The sequence below is a fragment of the Streptopelia decaocto genome (assembly GCF_964273445.1).
Source record: "Streptopelia decaocto genome assembly, chromosome: Z".
Classification (NCBI taxonomy): Eukaryota; Metazoa; Chordata; class Aves; order Columbiformes; family Columbidae; genus Streptopelia; species Streptopelia decaocto.
The window spans coordinates 34,471,189-34,490,157 of record NC_138657.1 but is presented as its reverse complement, the minus strand read 5'-3'; positions in this window follow the sequence as shown (position 1 = coordinate 34,490,157).

Genomic DNA, 18,969 nt, shown 5'->3' with positions numbered 1-18,969 from the left:
TTTACAGTATCTGTGCATGAAGAGGTGAAACAGCAGTAAAGGCAGAATAAATAAACAAATGGAACATTGCAGAGGAATGAAAAGCAGCTTGTCAAGGTGAGTCCCACATTTTGTGTTCTGAAAGACATGCATAGCTGTTTAAGGCAGCTTTTTTCCCCTGAAAAATATCTGAATCAACTATTTTTTGTCATAAGCTAAGAATTCTGGGTGGATGCTTCAATCAGAGGAGAATGAGCAGTGTCCCCCATGCTACAGGGCACAATGCTACTGTAAGATGCTGTTGTGTATGGTGTGGCACAGTTTGATTATGACATCTGTGGCCTGAAAGCTGAAGATCTATTTCAGAAGAACAGATTATTTGCTCTGTACTCTCTCAATAGGAATGTTAAGAAGAGAGGTTTGTGGTTATCAAAGTTTCGTTCGTATCCTACAGACTCTTGCACCCACTGTCCTGGTAAATTCCACAGAAACCTATTTAGCTTCAAATTATGATGTATTGTTCAAAGAAAGGTTATTGTATGTACTTTCCATTGACCTTAATATCTTCAGTAGAACAGAGAATAGATACGTCATCAAAAATTTGTTTCTCGGGAAGTTGAACTAATCAATCAATTATTTGTAAATGTACACCACGGTCTTCTTGCAATGAGTAATCTAACTTGTGTTATCTCATGTGCCCTTTGCTTAAGTGTGCTGAAGGGGAGTGGAACCATGCTTTTTAATAATGGTAATATGTTGTCTTTATATTCTAATACTACTTTCCTGCAATGTAGATATTCTGTTCTAGTAAATGGTTCGGAGAGAAAATTTTGTGTTTCCTACAAGGCAAATTTTTCTATTCCTGTCCCTTTGGGGAATAAGAGATGATAGTTCTCTCACCCAAGAGCAGCTAAGTCGGTACTCATGAAGAATTTTTAAAGGCATTTCAAGAAAGGTGGAACTGGTCCTTTAATTTTAAGAATTCAGTCTATTTCCTTTGTTTTTCTGATAAATACTATTATTTTCTTAGAGTTACTGCATGCACTGATTTCCTGGTCAGCTATGCTTTCCACAGACTTTTTGTCTCACTGAGTATACAGCAAAACTAGCACTTATTAAAGTAACACATACGTCACTGAACATGTTGTTTTCAGTGGTCATTAGGCACCTAAATACCTTTGGAAATTTGAACTTATAACTAAATCTGATACAAGTCCTTGGCAGGTGCAGAGGTGTCCTCCACTACAACACTGCCAGGCACAGGCTCTGTATGTGTAACTGTGCAGGCGTGCCAGCACAGGTGCGGGTGCGAAGGAGCTGTGCTCAGGAGATGCGGTGCCCAGGTCAACAGGTTCTGCAGAGAGGACTCTGTGAACACAGCTATGCTGCTTCTAGATCTGAGCTAGCTCTACACAACCACAAGACCTTTTTCATACTATTGGTGACTCTTATATCATGAAAGGAATCAGACCTGCATGTAAAATCCTCATCAGTGTGTTTGCTTTTACCATATTGATACCCTAATGCAGACAGAGAGGAATGTATGTCCCAAGGGCCAAAATTTTGATTCTGAAAACTTAGGCTCTGCTGCTCCCCAATGCTGGGCATGTTTATCTTGTTGACTCAAAATTTCCCAGGCACAAAGGGCATCTGAGGAGAAAAACTGCTCTGAGCAGCTGTCTGTCTCCTGTTCAACTCCAATGAAGAACCAAAGCCCCAAGCAGCCATCCTTTAAGGCTTCCAGGTAAGCCTTAAACATACCTCCAATAAACCCACCAACCTGGACTCCTCACAAAATTGAGTGAGATTTTATGGAAAAAATAGAGATTGTGATTCTGATCTTATAATTAATGGTCCAACATTTAGATTAGTTGCCAAACTCCCTTGGCCTAAATGAACAGACTAACCATTGGGCAAAATTATGATGCTCTCGTTGTTTGCCACCCCAATTAATCCTTAGTTCTTGCTGCAGAAGAGCATTATTTCAGCAGAAGGGGTCTCTCCAAACAAAACTGTCCCATCAACTAATAGCTGGAACACTATCCTCACCAGAGAGAAGATCAATGTGTTTTTGAAATGTGTTGGTTGGAAAGAGGAAATGAACCAGGTCTCCCACTTCTAGACCAAATGTTTTGACCATAAGGTTATTCTATGAATATTGGGTAATGCATTCCAATTCGTTCTACAAAGAAACAGTGACTTCTGCTCAGTTGATTAAAAACATGGGTAAAGATGGTTACCCATAGGAGGAGGATTAGGTCTGCAGATCCCAATAACACAAATGTGAACCAGCTTCAGGGAGCTTCACACTACCCTTATTTCATTAGCTTGAGTAAATTCCTAATGAGCTTGCAGGACTTTAAGAACTCCTTTCTGAGGTATCCAGCTTTGCCCATGGGTGACCTACTTTAGAAGCAAGCTCCTTCACCGTTGTTTCTTTTGTACCCTTAGTAGCCTTGTACCATACCCTTATTGTTCAATAAGGAAGAAAGTGAAAGTATCTGTTAATTTAACAGTGCAAGTGTGTCACAGTGGATCAGGCTGGAGCTGATCACAGACAGCATCTGGTCAACAATCAGAGGACGGTACTTGTGGGAAAAGAAAAAGCAGACAAAATGTGTATGTAGTTTCCCCCACATCACAGAATGTTTGGGATTGGAAGGCACCTCAAAAGATCATCTAGTCCAATCCCCCTGCCAGAGCAGTAACACCTAGATGAGGTTACACAGGAAGGTGTCCAGGCGGGTTTTGAATGTCTCCAGAGTAGGAGACTCTACAGCCTCCCTGGGCAGCCTGTTCCAGTGTTCTGTCACCCTCACTGAGAAGAAGTTTCTTCTCATATTTAAGTGGAACCTCCTGTGTTCCAGTTTGTACCCATTACCCCTTGTCCTACCACTGGTTGTCACCGAGAAGAGCCTGGCTCCATCCTCATGACACTCAACCTTTACCTATTTGTAAATATTAATGAGGTCACCCCTCAGTCTCCTCTTCTCCAAACTAAAGCGACCCAGCTCCCTCAGCCTTTCCTCATAAGGGAGATGCTCCACTCCCTTAATCATCTTCCTTGCCCTGCATGGACTCTCTCCAGCAGTTCCCTGTCCTTCTTGAACTGAGGAGCCCAGAACTGGACACAATATTCCAGATGCGGTCTCACCAGGGCAGAGTAGAGGGGAAGGAGGACCTCTCTCGACCTACTAACCACCCCCCTTCTAATACACCCCAGGATGCCATTGGCCTTCCTGGCCACAAGGGCACAGTGCTGGTTCATGGTCATCCTGCTGTCCACCAGGACTCCCAGGTCCCTTTCCCCTACACTGCTCTCCAACAGGTCGTTCCCCAGCTTGTGCTGGAACCTGGGCTTGTTCCTGCCCAGATGCAAGCTTCTACACTTGCCCTTGTTATATTTAATTAAATTTTTCCCTGCCCAACTCTCCAGCCTGTCCAGGTCTCGCTGGATGGCAGCACAGCCTTCTGGCATGTCAGCCACTCCTTCCAGCTTGGTGTCATCAGCAAACTTGGTGACAGTGCACTCTATTCCCCCATCCAAGTCGTTGATGAATATATTGAATAGTACTGGTCCCAGTACCAACCTTTGAGGCACTTCACTAGATACAGGCCTCCAACTGGACTCTGCCCCATTGACCACAACTCTCTGGCTTCTTCCCTTCAACCAGTTCACAGTCCACCTCACTACCCGATCGTCCAGACTGTACTCCCTCAGTCTAGCAGCAAGGATGCTGTGGGAAACTGTGTCAAATGCTTTCCTGAAATCAAGATCGACCACATCCACTGCTTTGCCATCATCTAGCACCTGGTTATGTCCTCATAAAAGTCAATGAGGTTGGTTAAGCATGACTTCCCCTTGGTGAAGCCATGGTGACTGCTCCTAATGACCCTCTTATCCTTGATATGCTTTGAGATAGCACCAAAGATTAAGTTGTTCCATCACCTTTCCAGGGATGGAGGTGAGGCTGACTGGTCTATAGTTACCCGGGTCCTCCTTCTTGCCCTTTTTGAAGACTGGAGTGGCATTTGCTTTCCTCCAGTCCTTAGGCACTCCTATCTTTTACCATGACTTGGCAACATGATGGAGAGTGGCCTAGCGATGACCTCAGCCAGCTCTCTCAGCACCCGCAGGTGCATCACATCTGGACCCATGGATTTATGGATGTCCAGATTGCTTAACTGTTCCCTAACCCAGTCCTCATCAACCCAGGCAGGCTCTTCCATTGCCCTGCCCTTCTCTGGGGCCTCAGGGGTGCGGGGCTCCTCAGGACAGCCTCCGGCAGAGTAGACAGAGACAAAGAAGGCATTCAGTTATTCTGCCTTCTCTGTATCTTCTGTCACAAGGGCACCCATCTAATTCACCAGTGGGCCTACAATTGCCTCTAGTGTTAGTTTTATCTGCCATATATTTGAAGAAGCTCTTTCTGTTGTCCTTGACCCCTCTTGGAAGGTTTAATTCTAAGGAGGCCTTAGCTTTCCTAGTTGCCTCCCTACACCCTCTGACAACTGCCTTATATTCTCCCCAAGTGTCCATCCCCTCCTTCTATGATCTATAAACTCTCCTCTTTCACTTGAGCATACCCAGCAGTCCCTTGTTTAACCACACAGGTCTCCTGGCTCCCTTCCTTGACTTCCTACGTGTTGGGATGCTCTGATCTTGTGCCCGGTAGAAGCAGTCCCTGAACACTAAACAACTATCTTGAGCCTCTTTACCTTCAATCAGCATTGCCCATGGGATTTCCCTTAGCAATTACGTGAAAAGGCCAAAGTTTGCCCTGCTGAAGTCCAGGGTTGCAATTCTGCTTGCTATCCTGCTCCTACCTCATGAGATCCTGAACTCCACCATCTCATGGTCACTGCAACCAAGGCAGCCTTCAACCTTTACCGCTTCAACCATACCCTCTTTGTTAGTGAGGATGAGGTCCAGCAATGCACCTCTCCTAATCGGCTCCTCCACCCTTTGCATCAGAAAGTTATCATCAAGGCACTGGAGGAGCCTCCGGGACTGTGGCTGGCTGGCTGAATGGTCCTTCCAGCAAACATCAGGGAAGTTAAAATCACCCACAACAACCAGGGCCTGTGACTGCAAGGCTGCTCTCAGCTGCCTGTAGAAGGCCTCATCGCCTTCCTCATCCTGATCTGGTGGCCTGTAATAGACACCCACAACAGTATCGCCCCTGCCAGCCTGCCCCTTAATTCTCACCCACTGACTCTCAACTCGCTCCTCATCTCACAGAATCACAGAATGTTAGGGACTGGAAGGGACCTCAAGAGATCATCTAGTCCAATCCCCCTGCCAGAGCAGGAGCACTTAGATGAAGCTACACAGGAATGTGTCCAGGCGGGTTTTGAATGTCTCCAGAGTAAGAGACCCCACAACCCCCCTGGGCAGCCTGTTCCAGTCTTCTGATACCCTTACTGAGAAGAAGTTTCTTCTCATATTTAAGTGGAACCTATTGTGTTCCAGTTTGAACCCATTACCCCTTGTCCTACCACTGGTTGTCACCAAGAAGAGCCTGCCTCCATCTTCATGACACTCACCTATTACATATTTGTAAACATTAATAAGTCACCCCTCAGTCTCCTCTTCTCCAAGCTAAAGAGACCCAGCTCCCTCAGCCTTTCCTCATAAGGGAGATGCTCCACTCCCTTAATCATCTTCCTTGCCCTGCACAGACTCTCTCCAGCAGTTCCCTGTCCTTCTTGGACTGAGGGGCCCAGAACTGGACACAATATTCCAGATGTGGTCTCACCAGGGCGGAGTAGAGGGGAAGGAGAACCTCCCTGGACCTACTGTTAGCAACCACCCCCCTTCTAATGCCTGAGAAAGAGATAGCCATCCATGACCACATTCCAGTCACGTGTGCTGTCCCACCATGTCTCTGTAATTGCCACCAGATCATAATCTCCTGACCGAACACAAGTTTCTAACTCCTCCTGCTTATTCCCCATGCTGCACACATTGGTGTACAGGCATTTCAGAGAGTGAGACGAGCACACTGATTTCACCCTAGGGGGACAGGAGGCCTCCCAGTCTTCATCAGTTCTAGAGTGATGCCTCACTGGTGTAAGTCCAGCTACAGCCCCATCCCCATTTGAATTTAGTGTAAAGCTCTCCAAATGAGCCCTACTAATTCCTGTCCCAGCATCCTTTTGCCCCTGTGAGATAAACCTTTCCCACTTGTCACTGTCCAGACTGGTATCTTATAAAACCAGGCATTATCAAAGAATCCAAAGCCCTGATAACAGGCTTGTAGCTGATCATTTATGGACTGAATTCTTCTATTCCATCCCGTGTCATCACCCGAAAATGGAAGGAGGGAACAGAAAATCACTTGCACCCCAGACTCTTTCACCAACTGTCCCAAGGCCTTGAAATCTTTCTTCATTCCCCTCAGACTATGGGATGCAGCTGCCTCCCCATTTGTTTGGAAGATCAGCAGTGGGTAGTAGTCCGTTGGGTACCCCAGGCTGGGCAGTGCCCTAGTGATATCCCTGATCCAGGCTCCAGGTAGACTACATACCTCCCTATGATGAGGGTCTTCCCAGCCTCCAACACAATGTGGCTTGGTCATTTATTGGAGTAGAGCTGATTTCTGTGTATTTAGTAACCTTTCACAAGCCTCTTCAGTGCCCCTTCAGTAAGGATACCATATAATATAAACTGAAATCCTATATGGCTAGTGAAGTACATTCACATGTTTTAAAGAGTGCAGACAGCCCTGCTTTTCTAGCGTGGAGAGAAGATGTGTTCACGTCAAGGCAGAGCAGTCCAGTCTTCTAACCCCGGGCCAAAAAAAAATCTATGATATCTGATTTGAACTTCTCATACATTCATTATATTTTTGCATAAAATATTTAAGCAACAGAAATCTGACACAGATGCGATAGAATTCAAGTGTGTAAGCGCTGGAGACTTCTACAAAGCTCAAAAATGAGGTCAGTTCTGTTGCTCTCTTCATCTGAAAGCTCTTTACTTGCAAAGCCATTTCTTGCCTTCAGTGGCCTATTTGCTCCCTTTAGTCTGCAGCAATCTAGGGAATTAGCTACCAGTAAAACTCATAAAACTTAGACCAAAAGTATTATGATTGACATGTTGATTTGTGTTCCTTGAAAAAAGCCATCATCCTTGATTCTTCTTGGATTTTCCTTAACATTTTTCTTTTACATTGGAACTCAAATAAAACTCATCTGAAGGTTTCCAACTCATCTGAAGTTTTCCATCCTTTTGGAGCTAACTATGCATATACCATTTCATTAACAAGATTCGTAAAAATAAATAAGGGTCTAAAACCAGAATTCACCTTAGTGAATCCACTCTGATATATAGTGTGGACACAAAATTCTACAACTTAAACAAATGCTGTAATCCCAGAAGTTATCACTGTAGACAGAGTATCAGAAGGGGTATTTGTTTAAGAGATATGTTACTATCTTTGACTTTCTTCTGGAACAACACTTCACACTCAACACCCAAGACATTACCCCTGTTTGTAAAGCATCACAGCGATGGCTGCAGTAAAGAAGAATAGTGCTCTTAAAAATTAAATTACTTGCTAAGGCAAAATATATATTAAATGCCTTAAATAAAATCATAGTACCTTTCATGTACAGAGGGCTTTTTTTCCATCATAATTAAACCTTAGAATTCCATAGTCTTTTACATGATGCTTTCTTAACAAGCCAGCAGCATAACACAATAGTATCATTCATATGTGTCTGGTACACTTAGCTTAAGCCTCATATGCAATTGCCTTATTAAATTACTTGGTGCTCTCTGATATTTTGCTTAGCTTTGCCATAGTAGAGGACCAGTGCAGCTGTTCTTTCAGTATCAAAATGTGCCCTTTTTTTGTGTGTTTTCAGCTTTGCTAACTGCCAGCCCGGTGAGTAATACAAAACAGTTCCAAACATTCAGACCAAGATTTTAAAAAACAAGTGCCTGAAAATTAGGTCTGCATTTTATCTCACATGCTAGGCCTCAATTTTCAAATGTCCAGAAGCAAAGGAAATGGATTAAAAAAAAAAAAGTTGTTTTCTTCATCAAAGCAATAAAAACCACAAGTTTTTTCTCTCCTGAAACATGAAAAGGTTTGAAGAATTACTATAAAAAGCTAGTAGCTGTCTGTATCGTCTAATAAGAAATTGAATGTATTGCCTGGTTTATTTAGATTAATACAATGTATCAGCTTTAAGCAGGTCTGTAATACAGGCCAAGAAGTCATCCAGCAACATCCATGAATTTGTCTAGCAGAGGCAGGGTATAAGCTAAGGGATGATCTGCTATCAGTTAAGCAAGTTTATTGATGAACATCATTTCAACTACTACAGAAAACCTTCCTGGTGCTTGTCCCAGCATATGCCACAAGACCTCACATTTCCTGCTACGCATTACCAGACAGTTTGTAGCCCCTTGCACACAGGCATGTTGGGGATGCTGGCCATGCTATTCATGCTTGCCTGGCTATATTGAACTCAGACTGTAAGGGTACTGTGACCCATTTGCAATCCCACTGATAGCACAATAATCATGCTCACAAGCAGAAAGGGAACACTTTCGGTACACTTTTTGCAAAACCTGTGCTTTTTTCACCCTGGAGTAACAACACTCAAGTATTCATTTTCCATTTTGGTCCATATTAGCAGGCACAAATTACTTCGCAAGTTTATCTGAATTCCCAGTTGACCAGATGTAAAAGGCTTTTGTGGTTATCAGCCGCATGCCTCTTGCTCTGACTCATTTTGTTCATATGCTACATGGCTTACACACTGCAAGATTTGTAGGCAGTATTTTACTACAGCATGTATTCTGGCACGCCAAGATGCTCCTAAGACAATCACTGTTGTTGGCAGCGAACGCGTGCGGACTTCCCCCTTCCCTGATGTGGTGGCCAAAACGAACAAAACCTTACACTAGACCCAAAGGACCTCTTGAAGAACAGATGTCCCATGCAGGACTGTCCTGGCTGCCCATAAAAGGCACTTCTTGGCCTGACATTTGCCCCCTGCATGGAAGAGCACAACGTGTTTGGGTATTATCCAAACACACATAAAGTGAGTTAATGCCACTATTATCCCAACAGATGGGCATAACTCTGAGCTGATCAGAGGCTGTGTTCGGACATAGTTGCCAGCAGTAGTATGCCCAACTGGGAGAGTCAAAAGGATCTGTCAGTTTTGAGCTTTCATGCTTCTAGCTAAAGACATACCCTACTGCTAATCTTTCTTTTTCCAAACTAGATTAGATTTCAGACATTCAAATGCCTTTCCCATGGCTTCACAAAAGCATTCCTTATCTCCGACATAAAACATCAGGCACAACAGTGCCAGGTCAATGTGTGATCACAGCCCCTGGCCCATCTTTTTTATTCTTTTCTCCTTGTTGGCAATCAAGTGCCAAGGATGTGCTACACCTCCACAGCTGACTAGAAGGTGGGATGGAGCAGTATGACAGCAAGATTATAGACATGCTTATGACTGTTGATCGCTTTGGTGCTGCACAGTGAACAAATGAGACACTTGTGATTTAAACTTCTGTAGCATCTAGTTGGACACCTGCTTCACTCGAGATGTCATTCTGCAGCAACAGGACTGCTATGTCTCAGTCTCCAACTTCCCACAGCCCTGGCTGGCCCAGGGAGTCATTTCTGCCAGCCTCATTGCAATTGGCTGGGAAAGGTTATAGCTCCCAGCAAAAAGAAAACTGATGGCAGTTGACTGCACATAGAGCTGTGTGACATAATCTCCCTTTCTCTCTTAAGGATTTAATCTATTACTGTTATTTTCATGCATCATTGGACTTTACCCTTGATCTTTTACCAGCAGCAACTGCCCTTGGAGATGATTCATTAAAGAAAATGTCTCAAAAGTAAATGTCATCCTTGTTCCTAGTGCATGCTAAAAAAGCATTGATTCAGTCACAGAAGCCCCAGCCTACCCACAGGACCCAATGACTCGATCCCAAATGACAAATCTAGGAGCCTGTCATCTTCCAGTTGTTCCCAGCTGTTTATTCCTAAAGGGCTATTTTCCTTTAAATATTTGTCATCTTTTCTGTGGAAGTCATACCCTTTTTAACAGTGACTTTCTTTGCTTTGAAAGAAATTCTTTGAAAGATATTATAGCACAAAATCAAGAGCACATATGCACTTGGAAACATCTCATGGTGACATCAGTTTTTTGCAGAAAGCTCTGGGCTGATAACATTGACTGCAATTAAAATTGCAGCTCAAATGTTTCATTCATTAAACTGATCTGAAACAAATCTTATTTAAGCAGAGCTTCTCCTTAAATTTACATTAACAATGTGTTTATTAGGCAATTTTACTGCTTTCAAAATATACTAGCTATGTTTCAAATTCGTTCCCTCTAGCACAAACTGTTGAGTACTCTCCAAATGAAATCAGCAAAAGCTGAATCTAGCAATTGTCTCTAGCAAAAACAGTCAGAAAGGCAATAAAAAACTTATATCTGGATGTAAAAAATACATGCTATTTTCACTTACTTCTGTTTACTTCTGTCTTGATTTTTCTATGATGTCCTATTAAATTACTCCATGGGGAAAACGAACACAACCTTTATGAAATACAGAGGATTTTTTTGCAAGGACATGTCATAAAAGGAAGTCATTGAAAGAGTAGTGCGGAATATACACAGGGTTTGAGATAAAACCTTACAAAAACTGATAATGAAAAGGAAGCCACAATTTCCAGGTACAAAAATTATAGTGCTGGATTTGCTGGGAAAGGAAATGTTTAGAAACACTCCTGGTCACAACAAAATAACTGCTAAGGTGAGGGAAAAACAAACAAACAATGCAAACAGCCATGGAAACAGGCTTACAGCCTTTCAAAGTCTTGATAAACAAACACTAGGGCCTAGTTTATGTGTGATTTAGTGCATGCCCCGTGTTACAAATATCAGATGCCCTGTCTGTGCCGATGTCCCATGAATGCCAAATATTCACTCTTTTCAGTTCAGAAAAGGAAGGAAAAAGAGTTGAATTTTGATCTCTGACAGTGGTATGCAAGGTGTTTTGGCAGATACTGCAATCACCCAGAAAACTAGAGGGCAGAAAAAGAGCTTCAGAGGGTCACAAAGGCTGTTTGCTGTCACCACTGCAGAGCGATGCTGCAGCGTGCCCCTGTTCACCATCAGCCAAACCAGGGGCATCCCCCAGCCAGCCCATATGCCCCATCTTAATGGTGTAGGAATCACATGATGGCAGCAGCAGCTGGTGCACAAGTAAGTCTTAAAAATGTGACACAGGACTCAGTTACATAAACATGGTCAGAAAAAAAGGTTATCCTATCTTCAGTGGTAATTAAATTGCACCCAGTTATGTTCTTCAGAGAGCATTTGCTTTATTTTGAAGAGCGATTATGTCAATATTCACAGAAATTTAATTATGAGGTAATTTTTTGGCAACTTGAAAAGTGGGACTATAGATAATAAACTATCAAACACCATAATGGAGAAGAAACCATCAAAACACCATAGTGCAAAAATCTGAGTACCTAACAAATATTTTTAAGTTAATTCTGATGTACTCGTTATATGTATAAACTTCTGGTTTGCTATTACGGTGTGTGTTACATAAAAGTAAGCATGGTTCTTTCCAATACTGTTTTATATCACACTCACCCAAAATTTTATTAAAATGTGACATCTGCATTGATTTAGATACTGAATCTCAATAAAATTCCTGAAATTCTAGAAGGGAGAATTAAATACTGTGAAACTCATCTGAAGAGCGGAGTGCTGTTAACTTTACAGGTAGATTTACATGTGCAGGGAACCTGTGTCTGACAAAAGGCCTGGAAAGGAATACTTATTAGGAAAGACCTGCCATTAAACTTTCTGCAATAGTGGGGAGTGGGGTTGGCAGGTAGCTGAGTTAATCTGTAGCTAAGTAGTTTCCAGTTAATAAAAAAATTGCCTTGCTTCTCACTGTTAACACCAACCCCCAAGAGAACTATAATTTCCATCCAACCACAGGTCCCATCCATGCTCTTCTCTCTCTCTTGCAAAAGCAAATACAGTCTGCTCTATCCTCCTCCCTGCTAAATAGAGACTTTGAAATAGATCACTTATGCTCCCTTTTATTAAATAAGAACTCAGTTATAGAGGTCGTGCCCTTTTCCCCCAAATGCTAATCTCCTGGGCTCTTATCACCTTGTTAAATGTTTAATGTTGTGAGCATGCCCTGGTGAAAGCTGGGTCAGGTCAGTGACCTCCGTGGCGGGGGAAGAGGCCAGTTCCAGAGAGGTAATGTACATCCCCCAAGGCCTGCCAAGGAGGAGGAGACAAAACAGCTGCTAATCTGCCATTGCAGGGTGACAGCACATTCTCCTGGTGCATATTCGTCTTCATTTTCTGCAATTCCATTCACTTTGTTTTCTCTTGTGTGTGTGTGTGTGTTCACAATTTCCTAACTTAGTACAGCCCAAGAAAACTAAACAGACAGCACTACAGAAAATAATGTGTTTCCCTTTGGCTATACAGACATGTACAAGTATGATCAGAGTTTTGGCTAATAAATAAGCAAAAACTCACAGAAACACTGTCATCCCAACACTGGTTTTGATGATGAAAGGCACAAAGGATCTTTCAAAGATCTGGAGTTACGCCAGTTTGCATGTTTGGTTTTGATTTTTTTCCCTGCATGAAAGAAACACACAGAAGCCCAGGCCAATCTCTGAGTGATTCCCATTAGCTCAGAGATATTCTCCTTGTCTCTAGACAATAAACCACTTTCATGAGAGAAAGAGGTTCACTCAACAAAGCTGTTTTCACCTTTCCTTGACAGGAATATCGTATAGGTACATAGGAATGAAGTGAGGAGTATTTTTATTATACTTAAAATTATTCTGCCATTTCACATTAGTTCCTGGCAGACTTGAGAAAGTATTAATTGCATGAGTTGAAAATTGAAGACTGTCATATGCTAGCATTTAAGGATATCTATGGTTAAATGATCCAAAAGCTTACCCAAACATGAAACGAAGGGTCAATGTGGAGGTCATGATTCATAAAGCTTAAGATTGCTTTGTTCTGACAAACATAGTCATGAGAAAAATTTGGCCTCTCCTAACAGCTTCACTTCCCTCCACTCCCAGTCCTGAGCAATTACAGGAACGAGGATATCTGAATATGGTTGGTAGAAGGGACAAATCTCTATTTGTGATCACGTATCTCACCCAGGTTGACTTTCACTTCTGATTTTTCCCACATTCCATCCCTGAAATCCCATGAGAAGTTGTTTCATTTCACTATGACCTGTGCCCACTAATGTCCTTTCAGTGCCAGGAAGGTGGCATGTCACCTCCACAAGACACGGAGAATCAGAGAATAGCTTAGACTGGAAGGAATTTTTGGAGGTGACCTGGTCAGATATCTACTTAGACCAAGCTAAACTTACACCAGGTTGCTGAGGGCCGTGTTCAGTTGAGTCCTGTATACCCGCAAGGTTGGAAGGTCCACAACCTCACTGGGCAAACTTTGCCAGGTGTCACCACCCTCGAAAACCCCAGCATCTCATCAGAACTTTCCCTGTTGTGACTTGTGGCTGTTAGCTCTTCTCCTAACCCTGTACATCTTGCCTAACGCGAGAGAAAGCAAAAAGCCCAGAGCCATGCTGTGAGTGAGAATCAAACGGGAAGTTAAGGCTGCAGAAGGAATTCTCCCATGAGGAATTTCCGGTCTGGGAAAACCTGCAATGCCTCATCTGATGCTGATCTGAAGATCAGGGGTTCATATGCCTTCTCCTACTAGTTTCCCAGGGAGTTGTTTACTTTTTTTTTTTTTTTTTTTTTTAGTAGTCCAACTGCACCTCCTTCTCTGACCTACTGAGAACAAATTATTTGTAACCTCCCTGACACAATGTAAAAAGAAGCTACAAAGCTACATTAACTACAGGCAGTCACTATGTGATGATCACAATATTTACATTGGATTCTTTCATTGACCCTAGTGTTCGCTTTGTCAAATGTACATTAATTACTTGAAACTTGCATCATATAAGTCAACATGAACATGCAGGTCAAGATAAAGCCTTGAGAATGTTATGCTTCTTCTGTGTTGCAGTGTACCTCCATTCATGGGAATTACTTTACAACACATGGTGGGGTAAAAAGCTAAGCTGCAGAAATGCACATTGCCAGTAGTAGACCATTTTATGAGAAGGAGTGCCTTAGACACAAAGAACACTATAATGCTATTGTCCAAACAGATCTTCAAGAAAGCAATAGAAGTGATATTTTACATTAAGTCTCTGAAATGGTACCAAATTTAGGAACTGATTAGGAATAAATTTGAAACATTTCTGTCAAAAAAAAAAAAAAGTCCAGATTTCATGCTTGATCTTTCCTTCATATTCCAAACATATGTAAAGAAGAGCATTTCTGATGCAACAGGTTCTTAACACAGAGTCTAGAGTTCACTGTGCTGGAGGAAACATAGCCAAATGTACCTTCATTCATGAGAGCATGACAATGACAACATAATCAGGTAATGTGACATAAGCTGGTCTAACTTTATTAGTAGGTTATATGTATGTTAGTACGTTATATGTAATTGTCAGAGTAGATTTAGATTAGATATTAGGAAGGAAGTCTTTACTGTGAGGGTGTGGAGACACCTCCTCAGTTTTATAGGCCCTTCCTCCTCAATTTGAGGCTAGATGTTTACTGGGTGTGCTACCCCATAGAGCAGGAGAAACATACGACGCTCCCTTAGTTGTGTTTTTACTGTACAGTGCTGGCCACATGCTGAAAAAGAAGGCTGTATCATCCCCAGATGTGTCCAAACTTCCTTGCAATGTCCCAGGAGAGCTGCAATGCAACAGGCATCTCCAGCACAATTTACTTCCTACCAGAAAAGGAGGAAACTGAGAGATGATAGATTTCAGTCCCAAAGTTACTGCTCTCTAAAGTCCCCAGCCACCAAATCTCTTTATTTGCTTTGGTTTAAGGAAGATCACATATTCATTACAGTGCCCTAAAACATTATTAAAGTGAATTATTTTGTGTAGTGGGAAGATGAACTCAGTCTGGGATCATTGTAGGCCATAGCCACTTGAGGGGGCAGAAAAGAGGCCACAGTGCATTATTACTGTGCTATACAGACATGGCAAAAATAAACATTGAGAACAGAAAGAAGTATTTAAACCGAAGGAAGAAACTAGTGGGGGGAAAGAAAACAGGAATACAAATTACCCAGCAATAAAACTGAGGCTGGGAACTCAAAGAGGCTGACTAACTGCAATGGCAATCACAGCCTGAGGTGCAACAGAGGCAAACACAGTGATAATTTTACACATAAAGCCACATTAGTCCAGGAGAGAGTATGTATCACACAGTTGCATATGACAGAAGGACTGAACTTGATGGCCAGGAAAAATTTCTTCAAGCCCCCTGTTCCTATGCAATAACCCTGGCATAAAAATAGTACAGATGCCTATTTGTAAAGGTATCCTCTACTTGCAAGATGCTGCATGGTAAAAGAATGTTCTGCATGCGGGCTTTAATCATGGTTGTTAAATACCATTACACTGAATGTGACCCTTTAATATCAAGGCTTACTGGAACCCAGCTTCTGGATTTTTTCCCTTCAAGCCACGTCCTACCAAGTTCTTCTTGGAAATGCCCGCTTATGTGTTTGGGTGTCTGTTAGTAGTCATAACCTGACTTCCAATATCATAAAAGAAAACCTTGTGATTATCAAAGACTTTTTGATAAGCTGCAGCACAATAGGGCAATGTGACAAGAAAAGTAAATTGCAATAGAGCCAGAACAAGCACTTGTTGTGAGTGACCTGCACTGCTACTGCTAACAGGGCAACATTTTGTACTAGTATGTTACTGAAATCAGTCCAAGTTCCCCAATTGTTCTGAGGGCAATTTGTTCAGGTAAGAAATAAATAGTTTCAGAATTCTGTAGAAAAGGAAAATGCTAGACCTGTAAGCTTACAATATGAGAGGTGGACCAGTCTTTTGAAAGCTGACAGCACATACTCTCTATCTGAAGTGCATAAAACTCCAGGGTAGTACAACTTAGTCAAGGGGATTACAGAATCACAGAATGTCAGGGATTACAGAATCACAGGATGTCAGGGATTGGAAAGGACCTCAAAAGATTACCTAGTCCAATCCCTCTGCCGGAGCAGGAACACCTAGATGAGGTTACACAGGAACACGTCCAGGCAGGTTTTGAGTGTCTCCAGAGAAGGAGACTCCACAACCTCCCTGGGCAGCCTGTTCCAGTGTTCTGGCACCCTCACTGAGAAGACGTTTCTTCTCATACTTAAGTGGAACCTCCTGTGTTCCAGTTTGTACCCATTGCCCCTTGTCCTACCATTGGTTGTCACCAAGAAGAGCCTGGCTCCATCCTCATGACACTCACCCTTTACATATTTATAAACATGAATGAGGTCACCCCTCAATCTCCCCTATGCTAAAGAGACCCAGCTCCCTCAGCCTTTCCTCATAAGAGAAATGCTCCACTCCCTTAATAATCTTCGTTGCTCTGCGCTGGAATCTCTCAAGCAGTTCCCTGTCCTTCTGGAACTGCAGGGATGAAAGAAAGACAGAAAAAATGAAAGAGATCATGCATGATAAGTTGAAATTGTGCCACCTTTGTGTGACAGCCCATGAATCCAATAAAATATACAAGCCGACATTTCTTGAAGAAGCAAGCCATAAGAAACAGGATCGTCTGCCCACTCCATGCAGCTATATTTGTCATTATAAGGGTGATATTGCTCAGTCAAAACTTTCTGTGATACCTTTTCTTATTTTAACAAAAACCAAACCTGACTTCTGGATAAAATGCTGTGCACAATTTGCCATAACTTTAAAAAGTAAGGAGACATTATTTCCTCAAGGCTTTTAAAAATATAAGTTATGGAGGAATGCTAAAAACTACCAGAACTCCTCATACGCAGCCTGGGTGGACCCTCCCTGGGCCAGGACTTTGCGCTTGCCATTGTTGAACTTGGTGGAGCTCCCACCTTGGCAGGGTACCACCCTGGGGTGATGCAGAGAGCAGCACCAAGTTCTGACTCTGCGCAGGAGGAGGGAATTGGACGCTGCCATAACGTGGCTGCACCAAACAAACCAAACAAAAAGGGCAATGCCAGTTGCACTCTTAGGAACACTGAGACATTTTCTCTAGTTTTCATGGGTTAACTTTACTTGGGTATTTGAATATGGGAGACTGGGAGCCCTTGAGGGCTGAGGCATGCCCAGCTGACAGCCCAGTCCTGGTTTGGCCATCAGTTGAGGCACCCTTCAGCATCACTGAGGCCATACTAGCCTCTTGTTGGCTGGAGAGGCCTTGGAGCTGCCAGCTTTCCTCTTTGGAGGTCTCCGTGGCCCCCCATGGGAGCGTTCCCTGCCCTGTCAGGAAGTGGAGGGCCCGGGCACAGCCTCCCCTGGCTCCTTTTGAGGCTCTTCTTGCTCCATAGGGCTGGCAATGGGAGCAGAGGGGCAGCTGCTGGAACCCACACCAACCGCGGCAGACGAGGAGCCGGGGAGCTCCTCCTTGCCGTATCTCAGAGGTGGAGGGGGCACAGGCAGGCTGGGGAGACCCTCCTGCTGGCTCAGCAGGCAGCGGGCCTCCCTGCTGCATCGTCGCACGGCGACACAGATGAATCATTGCACAAATGCTGTCGTGCTGTGTCGGAGGAAGTTCTCCAGCATGCTGACCAGCAACTCTTCGTCCACCCCATAGTTCATCAGGGTGGTCACGACAGTATCCTCTGCCATGGCTGCCTCCACCCCATTGTTCCTCAAGATGTTCCTCAGCCTTGGTTGGAGCCAGGGCAGCAGGACTTCAAGGAGGCTTGGATGTTGTCGGAAAAGGAACGCCCGTTCCTCAGGCTGGAGGCCACCCACAGGAGCCCTGGGCACCTCTTCTGCAGCCCATGGTTGGGGTGCTCCAGGGTGAGGGAGGTCATGGGTGGCTGGGTGGCTGGGAGCTCCTCCCGCCTGGCAGACGATGACTGGTGGTGGCACAGATGGTGTGATGACGTGCTCCGTATAGTCATCGTCTGCCCGCACAGAGTGCAAGATGGAGAGGATCCTCCTCTTGCAGAGAGGGCACTCGGGCTGGCGCTCAGCCCACCGCAGGATGCATGAGTAACAGAACTGGTGGAGGCATGGCATCACATAGCTGGCCTTCTCCCAGCTGTCCAGGTAGACGGGACAGCGGTCTTCCAGCACTGTGGCCATGCTCTCCATGTGCTGCAGTGGGCTGGGGGGAGCTGGGGATGCGGTGCCGTTCCCTCGCACCGGTGCTGCAGCAGCCGCTGTCACTGGAAAAGGAAGAGAGGCCACAGTCGTTGGCCAGCCCAGGGAGGGCTGGAAGAAAAGCCCAGGTGCCTCCAGAAGGAAACCGTCCCTGCTCCCCTGGCTGAGGTGTCCCTGCCCAGCTTACCTCTGCTGCTGCAAGCTGTCTCCTGCGTGCCCCAGCTGCCTGAACCTGGCAGGGCCGGGGAAAATCTTTGGATGGCTCTGGGGCTGGGCACAGAGAGCTGCAAGGAACAACTCCCCGAGCATAGCACCAGCACCAGGGTCTCGCTTGTCCCTCCAAACCTCACAAACTCGCTCGGCTGGACCACGGGCACGAACTGGCCGGGTGGGGCTGGGCACCTGGATATAGGCACAATCCCTCGTCACAATAATCCGTCACTAGCTGACATCACAGTGCGTGGCTGGAGATGTCTCAGTCCATCCCGCAGTAACACCACTGCCCATCGCTCAGCGACTCACTGACATCAGAACCCAATGTGCTCAGCCGCTTCTCACAGGACATGCCTTCCAGTCCTTCCACCAGCTTTGTTGCCCTCCCCTGGACACGTTCAAGTACCTGAACATACTTAGTAAATTGTGTTGCCCAGAACTGCATGCAGCACTCAAGGTGTGGCTGCATCAACGCAAAATACAGCAGGATAATCAACTCTCTCGACTGGCTGGCCATGCTGTGT